This window comes from Callorhinus ursinus, unplaced genomic scaffold (genome assembly GCF_003265705.2).
Source record: "Callorhinus ursinus isolate GAN/ISIS: 27379988/994484 unplaced genomic scaffold, GSC_fseal_2.0 scaffold2, whole genome shotgun sequence".
Lineage (NCBI taxonomy): Eukaryota > Metazoa > Chordata > Mammalia > Carnivora > Otariidae > Callorhinus > Callorhinus ursinus.
Window position 1 is genome coordinate 24,899,883 of NW_027397064.1, and position 19,076 is coordinate 24,918,958.

Below are 19,076 nucleotides of genomic sequence, written 5' to 3' on the forward strand. Positions count from 1 at the left end.
TATTGGGCCATGCAACTTTATCAACCTAGAATTCATTGATGCTTATAGCCACAAGAATTATTAAGCACATGTGCTCTGAAAGAAGTCCAGAAATTTATCAATTTTTATATTTTTAATGCTTTTGAAGAAATTTAATTTAATAAAATTTAGCAGATAAATTTAGTAAATTATTTACCTTTCGTTGTTGTGGACAGCTAATCGGCAGGTTTGACTCTTTTAAGCTAGAAACAAAAATCAGAAAATCATGTATTCCTAGACTATTTTGACCTTCATTAGGATTTTCTTTCATTGATTTCCTGTAGTACTTAATCTGCCATACAATTTATCATTAAATCATATTTTGTCCTATGTGACTTGCTAATATACCTATTAGTCTTAATAACCCAACACCTAGTAAGGATGGAAACCACATTTTAAACCTTAAAAAAAAAAAAAATCTTATATACCAAGCATATAATTACTGATTGGTCTTTTAAGATTTGCATTTACTCCTTTAATTTAGTCAGAGAACACTAATTTTAGACATTTATATAAAACATACACAAATAGGGAGATTCAAACTATTAAAAATATTTTTATACAAAGCATCAAGCAATATTCGTTTTTTGTCAGCTTCACCAGTTTATTGATGAAAATTGACGTAAAGTAGTCTGGAAAAAAATTGGGTTCAGGCTTTGAAAGTTTCTTTCTCATTCTTTCTTTTTTTTGTAATCAGTTGGAAGGCTCAGGAACACCAGACATGCATTTTAGGAAAATAATGAATCTAATAAGTTTAATATTAAGATATAATATATACTTTTAGCATCTTGCATTATTGACCATTTAATATTAGGTTATTAAAGCTCATATTTATGTTCTAGATTCCCAGGTTATACTCATCTGATCAAATCAGTAATACAAAATTCATCTAATAATTATTTGAATTCTTTAGTTCACTGAATTATTTGATAATTGTTTAGGTTTTTGTTGTTTTTTGCTATTTGAACTCTGTTTGCATTTCTTGATTTTATATACCTCCTGCAAAATTGGATATTAACTGTTTTGAATATTTTTACTAATGTGAATAGATTTCTTGTGGAAAAGATTGTTTCTCAACATTTTATTAGTTTTGATATTTACCGAATTTTGAGAATAACACAACTTTTAAGTATTTGTATCTTTTGATGTAAATGTAAAAAATGGTTTCTGTTTTTTTAAACTGGAATTAGTTCTGTTTCAGTTTAAGTTCATTCAATAATTTAATACATTTATTCTGATACAAGGTTTTAAGTTTATTTTTCTTTACATTTCTGGAAATTGATTTTTCAAATGTAGATGAATATTTTTATTTATTTATCTTAAAGATTTTATTTATTAGAGAGAGAGAGAGCACAAGCAGGAGGAGTGGCAGGCAGGGGAAGAAGCAGGCTCCCTGATGAGTGGGGACCCCGATGTGGGACTCAGTCCCAGGATCCTGGGATCATGACTTGAGTCAGAGGCAGCTGCTTAACCAGCTGAGCCACCCAGGCATCGCTAGATGAATATTTTTAATGAATGAAGTTCAGAATTAAACCTTAAATGTAAAATAGGTAAAAATAGGCATTTTGTGGACCTAAATTTTTAAGTGAGTGCTAAGACAATTAAATTTTTTTTATACCTACTGAATATGAATAGACTTCTCAATTTAATTATAAGGTCTACAATGGCAAATACTACAGTTGACTTCAACTTAATTTTAAGTAACTTAAGAGCAAATACCACTTTTTCTGTCATTGTATACCCACTGCCTAGCATTGTCTACTTTTTAGTGGTTTTTTTTTTTTTTTTGGTATATGTTGGCTAAATGAATTTTTCTGTATTTGAATATGCAGTTTTGAAGATAAAAAAATTGTGGTTGGCAATCTATGAAATTTCTCTTCATATATGTTTATCTTTTCTTCTTCCGTTCTGTAGTTTATTTTTACTTTATTTCCCCCACTTTCTTCCTTTGTCTCTAGTACTAAACTGGCCACAGTATCTTATAGGGGCTCCTGGGTGGCTCAGTTGGTTAAGCGACTGCCTTCAGCTCAGGTCATGATCCCAGGCTCGTGGGATCGAGCCCCGCATCAGGCTCCCTGCTCAGCGGAGAGCCTGCTTCTCCCTCTCCTTCTGCATGCCACTCTGCCTACTTGTGCTCTCTCTCTGTGTTTCAAATAAATAAATAAAATCTTAAAAAAAAAAAAATGTATCTTATACACCTTAGAACCAGCATTGAGTATGTATAGAATGAATGAATGAATGAATGAAATACAACATGACAAAAGGCCTTTAAAAGTAACTATTTTATTATAATACTTAACATTTGTAACTTTTAAAAATTGGTAAGTAAAATGTATTATATTTATCTTAAAAATCTTAGATTATATTATTATAAATGCTTTTTTTAAGTTTAAATTTTTTTTTTTAAGATTTTATTTATTTATTTGACAGAGAGAGACACAGCGAGAGAGGGAACACAAGCAGGGGGAGTGGGAGAGGGAGAAGCAGGCTTCCCATGAAGCAGGGAGCCCGATGTGGGGCTTGATCCCAGGACCCCAGGATCCTGACCTGAGCCGAAGGCAGTTGCTCAACGACTGAGCCGCCCAGGCACCCCACCATTGTTATTTTAAATATATATTTGACTTGCCCCTTTTCCCTCCAAAAATATAGGCAATGGATTAATTCATAATGCCATTACTAATTATCTCAAAGAATAACTTGTGGTTGAGAGACTAGTGTACGTTAGAAAAAAATTTTTAAAGCCATTTTCCTTTGGAAAGGAAGTAGAATTTTAGGGTTTTTGTTGGTTTGAGATAATAATCCTTATACTATAATAAGAACAGAACCACCCCCAGTGTCTGTTCCTTTGGTGAAGCAGCACAGGTTTTGGACCTTCTTGTGTTAGAGTCATGCATGGCTTGCTCTGTGACCCTGAGCAAAGATTAATATTATTATTATTTTTTTAATATTTTTTATTTTTTTTTTAAGTAATCTCTATATCCAGTCTGGGGCTTGAACTCACTGGTATGAGATCAAGAGTCACATGTTCTTCTGACTAAGCAAGCTGGGTGCCCTGAGGTTAATATTATTCTTAAACCTTTGAATCAGATTCCTCTTTGATCTACCTTAAAGAGTTCTGCAGATAATTAGATGAAACATTAAATATAAAGTGTCTGTACATAATAAGGTACTGATTTGAAAGCTAATAAAGAGTGTCTTATCAAGCAGTTTACTATTGTGAGAGACTGGAGCTTAATTATTCCATGAGAAACTTGGGGAGCCATTGTAAAATACATGCTTGAGTTAATTTGAGAGGTGAGGAAACTGGTGTATTTGTACAGCAGGTCTTCAGTTACTAAGTGAAGGCTGATCTGGTTGTGTCAAATCCCTCACCCTTTTCTTCTGCCACTTGGGTGACAAAGCAGGCTCAAGCAACAACAAAACCCTGGGTCAAAGAAATGCAGGTGTTGGCATTTGGAAGTCAGGTCTTTGTGTGCTGAACTGGTAAGTGTCAGGGGATATAGGTGGGTCACTGACAGACTCTGCTACAATTATGTTCCCTCTCATCTGGTGGTAAAACCTTAAGAGTTCTAACATTTCTTTTCATCTGGGAAACGATGATCAGTTAACTTTCATCTAGGATACATATGAGAAAACTCACAGATTTTGACACAGACATATTCTGATCCTCCAAGGTTGTCAAAAAGGAAGAAACATGGTTAAGTCTTGTTTTATTTGAGGAAACCTGAGAGTATCTTCCAAATCACCCAGGTGTCTTCGGTGTGGAGAGAAGAGTCTCTTTGTTTCCCCAAATTAGTCCCCATATATTCAAATTTCTTCGAGTTTTTACTTTGGTGTTAATTGGCAGTCTATTTTTTTTAAGATTTTATTAGAGAATGCGCACGTGCATGAATGGGGTGGAGGGGCAGAGGGAGGGGGAGAAGCAGACTCCCTGCTGAACAGGGAGCCCTCCATCCCCTACCACAGTGGTACTGTATAGACACATTATCACTCAAAGTCCATAGTTTACAGTAGGGTTCGCTTTTGGTATTACACATTCTATGGGTTGGATAAACATATATGACATATATCTACCATCATAGTACCATACAGAATAGTTTCACTGCCCTACAGATCCTCTGTGTTCTGCCTATTTATCCTTCCCTCCCTCCAGTCCCTGACAACCACTAATCTTTTTACTGTCTCCATAGTTTTGCCTTTTCTAGAGTCACAGGGTTGGAATCACAGTGTGTAGCATTTTCACATTGCCGCCTTTCACTTAGTAATATGCATTTAAGTTTTCTTGATGTATTTTCCTGACTTGATAGCATATTTCTAGGGCTGAATAATATTCTGTTGTTTGGATATACCACAGTTTACTTATCTATTCACCTGTGGAAAGATGTCTTGGTTACTTCCAGACTTTGGAAATTATGAATAAAACTGCTATAAATATTTATGTGAATGTTTTTGTGTGGACATAAATTTTCAGTTTATTTGGGTAAATACCAAGAAGTGCAATTGCTGGATTGTATAGTAAGAGTATATTTAGTTTTGTAAGAAGTTGCCAGACCATCTTCCAAAGTGGCTATACTATTTTGCATTCAGACGAACAGTGAATGAGATTGCTATCGCTCCACATCTTTGTCAGCATTTGATGTTAGTGATGGATTTTGGTTATTCCACTAGGTGTATAGTGGTATCTTACTGTTGCTTTAATTTGCAATTCGCTAATGACGTACAATGTTGAACATTTTTTAATATGCTTACTTGCCATATCTGTATGTTCTTTGGTGAGGTGTCCAGGTCTCTGCCTATTTTTTAATTGGATTGTCCATTTTATTGTTGAGAAATAAGATGTAGACAGAATTGATTGGGATTTCATTGAATCAAGTTGGAAAAAGCAGAGATACTAACAATATTGTATCTTTGAATATGGAACATTTAGTTCTTTGATATCTTTCTTTTTTTTTTTTTAAAGATTTTATTTATTCATTTGAGACACAGAGATAACAGAGAGCATGAGCAGTGGGAGAGGCAGAGGGAGAGGGAGAAGCAGACTCCCTGCTGAGCCAGTAGCCCGCCCGATGTGGGGCTCGATCCCAGAACCCTGGGATCATGATCTGAGCTGAAGGCAGACGCTTAACCATCTGAGCCACCCAGGCGCACCCGGTTCTTTGATATCTTTCATTAGAGTTTTAAAGTTTTTCTCATATGATCTTGCATATATTTTGTAAGACTTATACCTAAGTATTTCATTTATGGGTTTGCTAATGTAAATGGTAATATGTTTTTAATTCAGATTCCACTTGTATATTGCTGGTATGTAGGAAAGCAGTTGACTTTTGTATATTAATTTTGTATCCTGCAACCTTGCTATAGTCACTTATTAGTTGCAGGGGTTTTTGTGTGTAATTCTTTTGGATTTTTCTATAGATAATCATGTCATCTGTGAACAAAAAGTTTTATTTCTTCCTTACACACCTTGTGTTTCTTTTATTTCCTTTTCTTATTGCATTAGCTAGGGTTTCTACTATGATGTTGAAAAATGTGAAGTGAGGGGGATATATTGCCTTGTTCTTAATCTTAGTGGGAAAACTTCTGGTTTCTTACCATTAAAAATATGATGTAGCTGTAGGTTTTTGGCAGGTTGAGGAAATTCTCTGTATTCCTAGTTAACTGAGAGTTTGTTTTGTTTTTCTTTAGTAAAACTGGGAGTTTTTATCCTGAATAGGTGTTGAATTTTGTGAAATGCTTTTTGTGTATCTATTGATAAGATGATGTGATGGATTATATTAATTGATTTTTGAATATTGAGCTAGTGTTGCATACCTGGGATAAATCCCACTTGGTCATGGTATATAAGTCTTTTTATACATTGTTGAATTTAATTTGCTAATTGTTTGTTGAGGATTTTTGCAGCTATCTCCATTAGAGATAATGATCTGTAGTTTTCTTTGTAATGTTTTTGGTTTTGGTATTAGGGTAATTAATGCTGGCCTCAAAGAATGAGTTAGGAAGTAGTCCCTCTGCCTCTGTCTTCTGAAAGAGATTTTAGAGGATTGGTGAAATTTCTTCCTTAAATTTTTTTGTAGAATTTATCAGTGAACCTATTTAGGCCTGGTACTTTATCTTTTGGAAGCCTATTAAATATTGATCCAATTTCTTTATTTTTTAAAAGTTTTTTTTTTTTTTTTTTTTTTTTTTTTTTATCTGTTTGAGAAGGGGAGAGAGAGTGAGTAAGAGGGAGAGGGAGAGAGAATCAGAGGCAGAATCCACGCTGAGCTCAGAGCCTGACGCGGGCCTCGATCCACGACCAGGAGATCATGACCTGAGCTGAAACAAAGACCCTTAACCGACTGAGCCTTCCAGGTACCCATGATCCAGTTTCTTTAATAGATGTAGGGCTATTCAGGTTGTCTATTTCTTCCTTTTTAAAATTTACATATTTTATTTATAACAAACCCAGGAGTATTTTTTTTAAGTTTTTATTTAAATTAGTTATTTAACATACAGTGTAATATTAGTTTCAAGTGTACAGTATAGTGATTCAGCACTTCCATATAATACCCAGTGCTCATCACAACTGCACTTCTTAATCCCCATTCCCTATTTAATTCACCCCTCCACCCACCTCCCTGTCTATTTCATCTTGTATGAGTTTTGGCAGATTGTGCATTTCAAGGAATTGGCCCATTTCACCTAGGTTATCAAATTTCTGGACTTAGAGTTGTTCATAATATTCCTTTATTATCCTTTTAACGTACATAGGATCTGTGCTGACATTTCCTCTTTCTAATATTAGGAATTTGTGTCATCTTTTTTTTTCAATTTAGTCTGGCTAGAGACATTGATTTTATTGATCTTTAAGAAGAACCATTTTTGGGCGCCTGGGTAGCTCAGTTGGTTAAGCGACTGCCTTTGGCTCAGGTCATGATCCTGGAGTCCCGGGATCGAGTCCCACATTGGGCTCCCTGCTCAGCAGGGAGTCTGCTTCTCCCTCTGACCCTCCTCCCTCTCGTACTCTCTATCTCTCATTCTCTCTCTCTCAAATAAATAAAATCTTTAAAAAAATAAAAAAAATAAAAAGAAGAACCATTTTTGGGCGCCTGGGTAGCTCAGTTGGTTAAGCTACTGCCTTCGGCTCAGGTCATGATCCTGGAGTCCCGGGATCGAGTCCCACATCAGGCTCCCTGCTCGGCGGGGAGTCTGCTTCTCCCTCTGACTCTCTTCCCTCTCGTGCTCTATCTCTCATTGTCACTCTCTCTCAAATAAATAAAAAATCTTTAAAAAAAAAACCTTTTGTTTTTTGGTTTTGTTGATTTTCTCAATTTTGTATTTTCAGTTTTATTGATTTCTCTAGTTTTTATTATTTCTTTCCTTTTAGTTACTTTGGATTTAATATACTCTTCTGTTTCTAGTTTCCTGAAGTGGAAACTTGGTTGATTGGGTTTAGATTTTTATTTTATTTATTTATTTATTAAAAAGATTTTATTTATTTGACAGAGAGAGACACAGCAAGAGAGGGAACACAAGCAGGGGGAGTAGGAGAGGGAGAGGCAGGCTTCCCGCCTGGCAGGGAGCCTGTTGCAGGGCTTGATCCCAGGACCCTGAGACCATGACCTGAGCCGAAGGCAGACGCTTAACAACTGAGCCACCCAGGTGCCCCTGGTTTTAGATTTTTAAAAAGTTTTCTAACAACGCATTTAATGCTATACATTTTGTAACTTTCTCTTACTGTTCCCCATAAGGACTGTTCACTGCATCCTACAAGTTTTGGTGGCTTATATTTGCATTTTCATTTCTCTCATAGTATTTTAAAATTTATCTTCAGATTTCTTCTTTGTCCCATGCATTACTTAAAAGTGTATAGTATAGTCTTCAAGTATTTGGGGGATTTTTCAGTTAGCGGTGTTTTTGTTTTTAGTTTGTTTATTAATTTATTTTTTAGTAATCTCTATACCCAACATGGGGCTTGAACCCGTGACCTGGAGATCAAAAGACACATGCTTTTCCATCTGAACCAGCCAGGCACCTGTGTTTGTTATTGATTTCTAATTTAATTCCATTGTGGTCTGAGAGCAGACATTATGTGATTTCTATTTTTTATTTTTTTAAGATTATTTATTTGAGAGAGAGAGCATAAGCATGAGAGACAGAGGGAGAGGAAGAGAGAATCTCAAGTGGAGTCCACACGAGCGTGGAGCTGAACTCAGGGCTCAATCTCAGCACCCTGAGATCACAACCTCAGCTGAAACCAAGAGTCAGATGCTTAACCAACTGCGCCACCCAGGCAACCCGATTTCTATTTTTTAAAATTAAAGTTTGTTTTATGGCCCAGAATGTAGTTTCTTTTATGTTCCTTGTTAACTTGAGAAAAATGTGTAATCTGCTCTTGTTGCATGACATAGGCTGTCGATGTCTGTTAAGTCTAGTTGATGAATGGTTCAGCTGTATCCTTACTGGTTTTCTGCCTGTTGGATCCATGCATTTCTGATAGAGTGTTATAGTCTTCAGCTAACATAGTGGATTCATTTATTTCTCATTGCAGTTCTGTCAGTTTTTGCCTCACATAGTTTGATGCTCTTTTGTTAGGCACATACACATTAAAGATTGTTATCTTCTTGGAGGTAGACCTTTTTATTTTACTGTGATCCCCCTCTTTATTCATGATGACTTTTCTTGCTCTGAAGTCTGCTCTTCTGAACTTAATATAGCTACTACTGGTTTCTTCTGGTTCATGTTAGCATGCCATAATTTCTCCATCTCTTTAATCTGTATGTGTTTTTATATTAAAGTTGGTTTTTTGTGGATAACATATAGTTAGGTCTTGTTTTTTGATCCACTCTGACAACCACTGTCTTTTAATTGGTATAGTTAGACCATTGATGTTTAAAGTGATTACTGATGTAGTAGGTTGATATTCTACTATATTTGTCACTGTTTTCTATTTGTTGCCCTTGTTCTTTGTGCCTATTTTTGTCTTCCACACTTTTTCTGACTTTTGGGTTTTAACTGAACATTTTATGATTCCACTTTTTTTCCTTTCTTAGAATATCAATTATACTTTTTAAAAAACTTTTTTTAGTGGTAATGCACCTGGGTGTCGCAGTTGGTTAAGCATCCGACTCTTGAGTTCGGCACAGGAGCCCTATGTCAGCTCCACACTCAGTGGGGAGTCTGCTTAAGATTCTCTCCCTCCTCCCTTTCCCTCTCCCCCTGCTCACATGCGCATATGCACTCTCTCTCAAATTAATAAATCTTAAAAAAATGCCCTCTTTTTAGTGGTTACATTTATAGTTAATCCAAGTTTTCTTTCAAATAACCCTGTAGGTACCTTATAATGACAAAATAATCCTAATTCTTTCCTCTCATTTTTTGTATCACTTCTGTTATTCCTTTCACTCATACATAGCATATATAGGCATATATAAGCATACACATATGCATGAGCACATTCATAATCTATTAAATTGTTGCTATTACTGTTTTGAACAGGTTTGTTACCTGTTAGATCCATTAAGTGTAAGAAAAATAAAAGTATTTTATCTTCACTTATTCTCCAGTGTTTTTTCTCTCTTTATGTAGATCTGTTTCTGACCTGTGTAATTTTCTTTTTCTTTCTGAAAAACTTCTTTTAACATTTGGTATGTAGGCGAATGATGTCAGTATAATGACAAATTTGATGTGGGTTTTTTTCCAACCACTTCAAACACGTTAATGTTTTGGAATGATCAGGGGCAAGCCTTTCACAACTAAAGAGAAATCCTTAGTGGTATAAGAAAAATGCCAAAAATTTTGTAAAAGTACCTTCCTATAGTGCAGTAAGTTGCTAATTTATTGGCTTAAAATATTCTATGTTAAAAGATCTGAAGAAGTTGCAAGTTGCTTTGCAGAAGTTGTGAAGATAGTTCCCTTGTGTTTAAAAGAAATTATTGATGAAGAAGGCTATCTCTAGATGATATTTTTTAATTTCTATTAAACTGGTCTCAGGGTACCTGGGTGGCTCAATTGTTAAACGTCTGCCTTCGGCTCAGGTCATGATCCCAGGGTCCTGGGATCGAGCCCCACGTTGGGCTCCCTGCTCAGCGGGAAGCCTGCCTCTCCCTCTCCCACTCCCCCTGCTTGTGTTCCCTCTCTCGCTGTGCCTCTCTCTGTCAAATAAATAAATAAAATCTTTAAAAAAAAAACTGGTCTCTATTAGAAGTGAATGTCTTTAAGGACCCACATCAAAAGAAGTATGAGCTCCAGGATATGAAACTTTAAAGGGTGGACTGACTTATTCTTGATACAAAACTGCCCTAATATTTTTATAAGGATTGTTATTTTGTTAGAACTCAGATTTTAAAATTCCATTGATTTTGAGTTGTCTGGCTCTAATTCTGTTTTCTCCATAAGTTCAGCTATTTTTATTTTCCCGAACAGAAATACCTGTACTCAATTATAGTTTTGTGGTACTCACTTTGAGTAACGAGGGTAGTCTGATCATTTTTTATCTCATTTCTTTTCAGTGCCCATCATAGTAGCTTGCAAGACGATCACTAGCCCGTTTTGTGCAAAAGAAAGATGTGCTGCTTCTTCTGGGCAGATTGAGATTTGTAGTTGCAGGTTTAAAATGTAGAATTCTTTTTTTTTTTTTTTAAAGATTTTATTTATTTGACAGAGAGAGACACAGCGAGAGAGGGAACACAAGTGGGAGGAGTGGGAGAGGGAGAAGCAGGCTTCCCGCTGAGCAGGGAGCCCGATGCGGGGCTCGATCCCAGGACCGTGGGATCATGACCCGAGCCGAAGGCAGATGCTTAACAACTGAGCCACCTAGGCGCCCCTAGAATGTTGCCCTTGCCTGCACTGTTGAAATTCATTTACCAGTTATTCATCTGGTTTTAACACACAAACATTTTTTAATGTCAAGACCAGAGGTTGCATGCATTAATTTGGCTCACATCTGATTGTCAGGGACCTGGTGACATACTCACAACTAATTGCTGGTGAGACTGGAAAATGTGAGCTACCATGAGCTTGGCTAAAACTGAATGGGTTCTTTTATCAAAAAAGAGGAGACTAGATAATGAGGGAAAATAAGCAGTCTGTTCAGTTTGCGTCTTTGGCCACCCAAATAGCCATACATTCCCTTCTCATAGAGAAAACACATCCATTCCTCAAGGATGACAATTCAAAGTCGTATTCAATAGGTGGAGTAATGTCCTTTCAGTCAGGTCTCGGTATCGTTCATTATGATGTGGTGACCTATAAATGAATAGACAGGTTTTCCAACCCTCTTAACCTCTTGTTTCTTGTATGTATACATAGACATAGCAGTAAAGACAGGAAAGCTACAATAAAAACTCCCACTGGGGAAAAAAATGAGATTCACATGAAGAGGTCCTAACAGTAATTAGTGAGACATCTTTTTCTGGAAGTGCAGCAAGGTCTTGGTAGAATCCTAATTTGGCTTTGTCCTTTGTCCTCCATAGTCTCTTGACTTTGCTCTTCGGGAATTATTCCTTATCTATTATCCTTTGAGTTTATATCTGCAATGAATGTTGGAGAGTGTACCCTGAAGTGGAGGCTGTACTGCATTTTCCCTTTGCTTCCTGTTAGTGCAGATTTGGGCTTCCCAGGTAGAGGATGTTAGGTTTGTGGTATTTTTTGCTACTAGAGTTCCCTCAAAAATGTGGATTTCCATTCTGTTTGCCTCTAGTCAGTTATATCTGAAAACATCACAGCTAAAGATCTCATTTGTTCATAGTTGTTGAGCCTACAGACTAGTTAATTTACTGTTTTCCTCAGACCATCCAACTCTCCTGCATTTGATGACTGCTACCTTGAAACCACCTAAAACAGTACATTTGGGTGGGAATTAATCTTAACTTTTGCTCCTAGGTTTGTTCTCAATTGTGTGGCTTAGAACTCTTAAGAGAGATTCTTGAAATAACATTTTTTGTTGCCGGTTATGGAGAAGCAGTTAGTTGGTTTTTGCATTCCTTTAAGGCCCCATATGGGTTAGTTAAAATGTCATTTATTTCCTTTATTTATATGTCCCTAGCTGTCAATGTTTGATGTTATGCAAGGTTTTTTATTTTATTTATTTTCTTTAAAGATTTATTAATTTTAGAGAGAGAGTGCGAGCAGGAGAAGGGGCAAAGAAAAAGAAGCAGACTCCACACTAAGTGCAGAGTCTGTCATGGAGCTCGATCCCACAACTCTGAGATACTGACCTGAGCCAATATCAAGAGTCCCACCCTTAAACGACCGAGCCACTTAAGTGCCCCTGTTATGCACGGGTTTAAAAAGCATAGTTAACATAGTTAAATGTAGTATTCATATAGTCTCTTACCTGTTCAAGAATAAGGTTTTGGTTTTGGTTTTTGGTGTTTTTTTTTTTGTTTGTTTGTTTTTTTCTACTAAAGGATAATGGAATCTTTCAACAAATGGTTCAGGAACTCAGTACCGCCCCACCCCCCAGGAATCTGAATTCTTATCTCACACATACACAGAAATTATCTTTGAATTGGATTATAGATCTAAAAGCCAAAACTCTGAAACTCCTTGAACTTTTAGACTCATGAATAAAATATGACTTTGTGTTAGGCAAAGATCTCTTAGGACATAAAAATATCCATAAAAGGAAAGTTTGATAAATTGGGCTTCATCGAGATTAGAATCTTTTTTGCTCAAAAGACACCATTAGGAAAATGAAAGGCAAGCTATAGACTGGGAATTACAAATATTTCAAATACACATAGTCTGACACAGGCCTTATATCAATAAAAAGATAACCCAATTAAATATGAGCCAAAGATTTGAACAGATAATTAAAGGAAGTCATAATCCCTTGGGAAGCATAGGAAGCATGTAAAAATACCCTCTACATCAGGAATTGGAAAACTGAGGTCCATGTACCAAGGCTGGCCCACTGCCTGTTACTTTCTTTTTTAAAAAATTTTTATTTATTTATTTTTAAAGATTTTATTTATTTGCGAGAGAGAGAGAGAGAGAGAGAGAGCACATGAGAGGGGGGAGGGTCAGAGGGAGAAGCAGACTCCCCGCTGAGCAGGGAGCCCGATGCGGGACTCGATCCCGGGACTCTAGGATCATGACCTGAGCTGAAGGCAGTCGTTTAACCAACTGAGCCACCCAGGCGCCCCAATTTTTATTTTTTTTAATTGAAGTATAGTTGATGAACAATGTTACATTAGTTTCAGGTGTACAACATAGTGGTTCCACAATTTTATACATTATGCAGTGCTCACCATTGGTAAGTGTTGTTACCATCTGTCACCAAAGTTATTACAATATTATTGACTATATTCCCTATGTTGTACCCTTTTTTATGATTCGTTTATTTTAGAACTGGAAATTTGTACTCTTAATCCCCTTCACCTATTCTCCCCATCCCTCCAGCCTCCTCCGCTCTGGCAACCACCAGTTTGTTCTCTGTATTAGTCTGTTTCTGTTTTTGTTTGTTAACTTCTTTTTTAGATTCTACATATAAGTGAAATCATATGGTATCTGCCTTTCTCTACCTGACTTATTTCACTTAGTATAATACCCTCTAGCTCTATCTGTGTTTTCAAAATGGCAAGATTTTGTTCTTTTTATGGCTGAGTAATATTCCTCCGTGTGTGTGTGTGTGTGTGTGTGTGTGTGTGTGTGTGTGTGTGAGTGAGTGAGTGTGACAGTGACATATTTATTCACCTATCAGTGGACACTTAGATTGCTTCCTTATCTTGGCTATTGTAAATAATGCTATAGTAAATATAGGGGTGCATATATCTTTTTGATTTAGTGTTTTTATTTTCTTTGGTAAATACCTGGCAGTGGAACTACTGGATCATTCAATTTTTAAATTTTTTGAAGAACCTCCATACTATTTTTCATTGTGGCTGCACCAGTTTACATTCTTACCAACAGTGCATGAGAGTTTCCTTTTCTCCATATTCTCACCAACATTTATTCTTGTCTTTTTGATACTAGCCATTTTGACTGGTGTGAGGTGGTATCTCATTGTGGTTTTGATTTGCATTTCCCTTATGATTAGTGATATTGAGCATCTTTTCATATATCTGTTGACTATTTGTATGGCTTCTTTGAAAAAAATGTCTATTGAGGTCCTTTGCCCATTTTTAAATCTGATTATTAGTTTCTTGGTATTGAGTTTTATGAATTCCTTATATATTTTGAACATTAATCCCTTTTCAGTTGTATCATTTGCAAATATCCTCTCCCATTTGGTAGGTTGCCTTTTTGTTTTGTTGATGGTTTCCTTTATTATGCAAAAGTTCTTAGTTTGATGTAGTCCCAATGCAATATTTGCTTTTGTCACCTTTACCTGAGGAAACATATCCAGAAAAATGTTAAGTCCAGTGACCAAGAGATTACTGGCTGTGTTTTCTTTTAAGAATTTTATGTTTTCAGGTCTTATATTTAAGTTTTTAATCCATTTTGAGTTTATTTTTGTGTGTGATGTAAGAAAATGGTCCAGTTTGGGGCACCTGGGTGGCTCAGTCGTTAAGTGTCTGCCTTTGGCTCTGGTCATGATCCTAGGGTCCTGGGATCGAGCCTCGCATCAGGCTCCCTGCTTGGCGGGAAGCCTGCTTCTCCTTCTCCCAGTCTCCCTGCTTCTGTTCCCTCTCTCGCTGTGTCTCTGTCAAATAAATAAATAAAATCTTAAAAAAAAATTGTCCAGTTTCATTCTATTGCCTGTAGCTGTATAGTTTCCCCAATACCATTTATTAAAGAGACTGTTTTTTCCCCATTGTAAATTCTTGCTTCTTTTGTCATAGATTAATTGATCATATATGCACGGGTTTATTTCTGGACCCTATTCTGTCCTGTTGAGTTATGTGTCTATTTTTGTGCCAAAACCATGCTTTTTTGATTTCTATTGCTTTATAGTATAGGTTGAAATCTGGGATTGTGATCCTCCAGCTTTATTCTTTGTTCTCAAAATTACCCTTTGCCTGTTTTTGTAAACAATTTACAAAACACTGTCACACCCATTCGTTTATGGCTGCTCTCATGCTATAATGGCAGAGTTGGGTAGTTATTTTAAAGAGACGAGGTTGGCCACGAAGCCTAAAATATTTACCGTCTGCCTCTTTACAGAAAATATTTGCTAAACCCTAGTCCAAAGGAATCAAATTCCAGGGAAAGGTAAGCTCTTTCTAGGTGAGCAAATACCAGTAGCGAAGTTTGGCTCAGTTTAATGTAATTAAGGACAAACCTTATATTTTTCCTTTTTTTTTTTTAAAGATTTTATTTATTTATTTGACAGAGACACAGCGAGAGGGAACACAAGCAGGGGGAGTGGGAGAGGGAGAAGCAGGCTCCCCGCTGAGCAGGGAGCCTGATGCAGTGCTCCATCCCAGGACCCTGGGACCATACCTGAGCCACCCAGGCACACCCAAACCTTATATTTTTCTTGGGCTTTCCTTGGGATTGTCATTTTTCACAAGTGGATCTTCTTTTTTGATTTTTTTTATAATAGTTGATTCATTATTACTAGTAAGTTAATCTTTATATTAAAGGCAAAATTAATATATCTCTTTAATCTTGGTGTTTTAAGATGTAATATTAGAAAGCTCTATCTTATTTTGGGAACTGTATTTCAGGGTTAAAGCAGGGATGTAGGTTCATGATGTTGACCAGAAGTTAGTATCAAAAGAAATTGTGCTTAAAATTAACCACTTGATCTAAATAGCCTGTACTTACTTTATTCAGCAAGTTAAGTGGTGACTACAAACAAGCAAGGATGTGGACTGACAGAATATGCAAACAGATTTTATTCAGTCCTATTAAAATATAGGATAAGGTATCCTTTACAGAAAATTCATTTCAAATATTACAAAGCCCTCGGATTACTTAGTTTATTTAAATCTAATCTGATATTACTTTTTTTCCCTGTGATAGTATAATTTAATGTACTATATGAACATGAAAATCATTTTTGTGGACAATTTCACTATCAGAATATTTTTACTAGAAGTACAATAAGATGAGCTCCATAACTTTTTTTTGTTTTGTTTTTTAGCTAATCATGAGGTTTGACCATCAAGCAAAATTGCATATTATAGGGCAAGTTTTCAACTGGAACAGAATTTAATGAAAGAATGTTTAAGATCATCTTTGATTTCCCCATACTTATTCCCACACCATACTTCTGCCAAGTCCTTTCAGCTTTAAAGTGAACCTTGAACCCATCCTCTTATCTTCATCTCTTCTTTAACTTACCCTCCCTTCTCAGTTCGTGCCATTTTCATTTTTTCTTATTCAGCGTTTTAGTCAGATTGGGCTCTAGAGTAACAAATTAACCTTCTAATCTCAGTGGTTTAACGAGCCAAGGTTTGCTGTGGCTTACATAAAAGCCAGTGTGGTTTGGGCTGTGATCCCCACACATCTTGTAGCTACACTGTCTGCACTAGTGGCTTTGCAGGTTGTCTGATGGACTGGAAATGACTAGGTCACTTTTGCTCACAACCCATTGGTCAGAATTAGTCACATAGCTCCAACCTCAGTGCAAGGAAGGCTGGGAAATACAGGATAGCACATGACATATTTGGAGATCACAGTTATCTGTACCACACACAGATTACTCTGTTTGCATCCTAATTGATTTCCTTATTTCTTCTTATATCCCACTATAATGCTTTCTCTACCTAGTAGCCAGAGTGCTTGGGAAAAAAATTTTTGTTAATGTCTTGATAATAACTTCCTTTTTGGGACACCTGGGTGGCTCATTTGGTTGGGCGGCTGCCTTCGGCTCAGGTCCTGATCCCGGGGTCCTGGGATCGAGCCCCCAGTCGGGCTCCTTGCTCAGCAGGGAGCCTGCTTCTCCCTCTCCCTCTGCCTGCCTGCCGCTCCCCCTACTTATGCTCTCTCTCTCTCTATGAAATAAATGAATGGAATCTTTAAAAAAATAAAATAAAGACTTCCTTTTTGCATAAAATCCAACACTTTACCATTAACCTGTACAACTGCTATGTGCCATGGCCCTTGCCTTTATCACTAATTTCATGATTGGCAGTTAGTGTTATTAAATATTATCTACGAAGAATGGATATTACTATTTTAATATTTTTTCATTTTAACAGTATTTATTTCTTTATTTAAAGTTTTTATTTATTTGAGAGAGAGAATGCGTGCACAGGGGTGAGTGGGGGCAGAGGGAGCAGGAGAAGCAGACCCGTTGCTGAGCAGGGAGCCCAACACAGGGCTTGATCCTAGGACCCTGGGATCATGACCTGAGCCGAAAGCAGATGCTTCACCAGCTGAGCCACCCAGCCACTTAACAGTTTTTATTTAAAGTTGTATATAAGATTACTTTATTCCTGCATCTTCTCAATTGTTTCTTCCTTGTATTTGCCCTTTTCCTTTCCTACTTGGTGAGATTTGGCTGTACGTTCAAGGATCTTTTTGTAGTCTTTGTCCAGTTTTAGTTTAGTGATAACCACCTTGCTAGGGTGAGTGCCCACTTGGACAGTTGTGCCGTTTGCCTTCTTGTTATACTTATTCAATGTAGATGACATATTTCTTCCTGTAAACCTGGACTACTTTGCCCATTTGCTGACCTTTGTAGTGTCCTCACACAGCCTTTACTTCATCCTTTTGGGTGGGCATGGATCAAATATTGTATTTCTGTCTCAGCGTTTTGGGAAGAGGGGAAGACATAATCTTCCTGCAAATGTGGGAAGATGCATTGAAATGCCTCTTGGTCCTGTCAGAAGTCACAAAGGGATTGAACTTCATTTTGGCTGCTGGCACTTCAACAGTGGCCACAGAAGGGAAGAGCTCATATTATTTTTTTGAAGTTTATTTATGTAATCTCTACACCCATCGTGCACCTTGAACTCAAAACCTGAGATCAAGAGTTGCATGCTCCTCTGACTGAGCTGGCCAGGTGCCCCTCCATTTTAATATTATTTTGAATAGACATTCTCTTCTATCATTTTCATAACTATGAAAATATGATTTAAAACTGTGTCAAATTTAAAAAGCACAATAATGACTATAAACTGAATACATAGTAATACTAAGAGAATTCTTAACTTGTATGAAGGTCTCCTCAATCATATTGTGTGCAATTAGAATCTTAACAAAAGTATCTCTTGGGGTACCTGGGTGGCTCGGTTGGTTATGCGTCTGCCTTCACCTCGGATCATGATCCTAGGGTCCTGGGATCAAGTCCCACATGGGGCTCCCTGCTCAGGTAGTCTGCTTCTCCCTCTCCCTCTTCTGCCCCCCACCCTGCTCATGCTCTCTCAAATGGATAAATAATATATTAAAACAAACAAACAAACAAAAATAGCTCTTAGGGACATTGATTTAATGTAAAATCCTATTACAATGAATATATTCTATATAGTAAAGTTATAGTAATTTATTCTGTTTCTCTAACAAGTGATCTTTTATTTTATTTTTGTAAGTTTTTATTTAAATTCCAGTTAGTTAACATACAGTGTATTAGTTATTTCAGATGTGCAGTTTAGTGATTCAGCACAATAGCCAGTGCTCATCACAACAAATGATCTTTTATTTTTTTATTTTTATTTATTTTATTTAAAAAACAATATTTTTAAGTAATCTCCACACCCAATGTGGGGCTCAAACTCACAACCTCAAGATCAAGAATCACATGCTTTATCAACTGAGCCAGCCAGGCACCCCAGTAAATTACCTTTTAGGATAAGTTTTCTCTAGCTAAAGTTTGTATGGGAGACATTCAATTATGGTTAAATGTGTAAAATTAATAAACTTTTTATTAAGAACAGTTTTAGGTTCATAGCAAAATTAAGCAGAAAATGCAGAGTTCCCATATACCCCCTTCACTGATAGAACCTCCCCCACTATCAATATACTGCATACTAGAGTAGTGCATTTGTAACAATCTATGAACCTACACTGACAAATTGTTATCACTTAAAGTGCATGCTTTAGGTGAGGATTCACTCTTGGTGTTGTACATTCTATGGGTTTTGACAGTAAATGTAATTTTTAGACAAGTTTTTCATAAAGTTTGTGTTCTGCCATTAAGTATTTATTGGTTTTCATTTATACCTTCAGTTTCTGTCATGTTTTCT

General features: G+C 36.5%; 1 protein-coding gene and 1 pseudogene across 6 annotated transcripts in view; one reads left to right on the forward strand and one right to left on the reverse strand.

Moving 5' to 3' along the window:
- Nucleotides 1-19,076, forward strand: part of KANSL1L (KAT8 regulatory NSL complex subunit 1 like) — a 138,778-nt gene that overhangs the window by 18,900 nt on the left and 100,802 nt on the right. The gene's annotated exons all lie outside the window — the stretch shown is intronic.
- LOC112839457 (large ribosomal subunit protein uL24-like) lies at nucleotides 17,237-17,745 on the reverse strand (annotated as a pseudogene).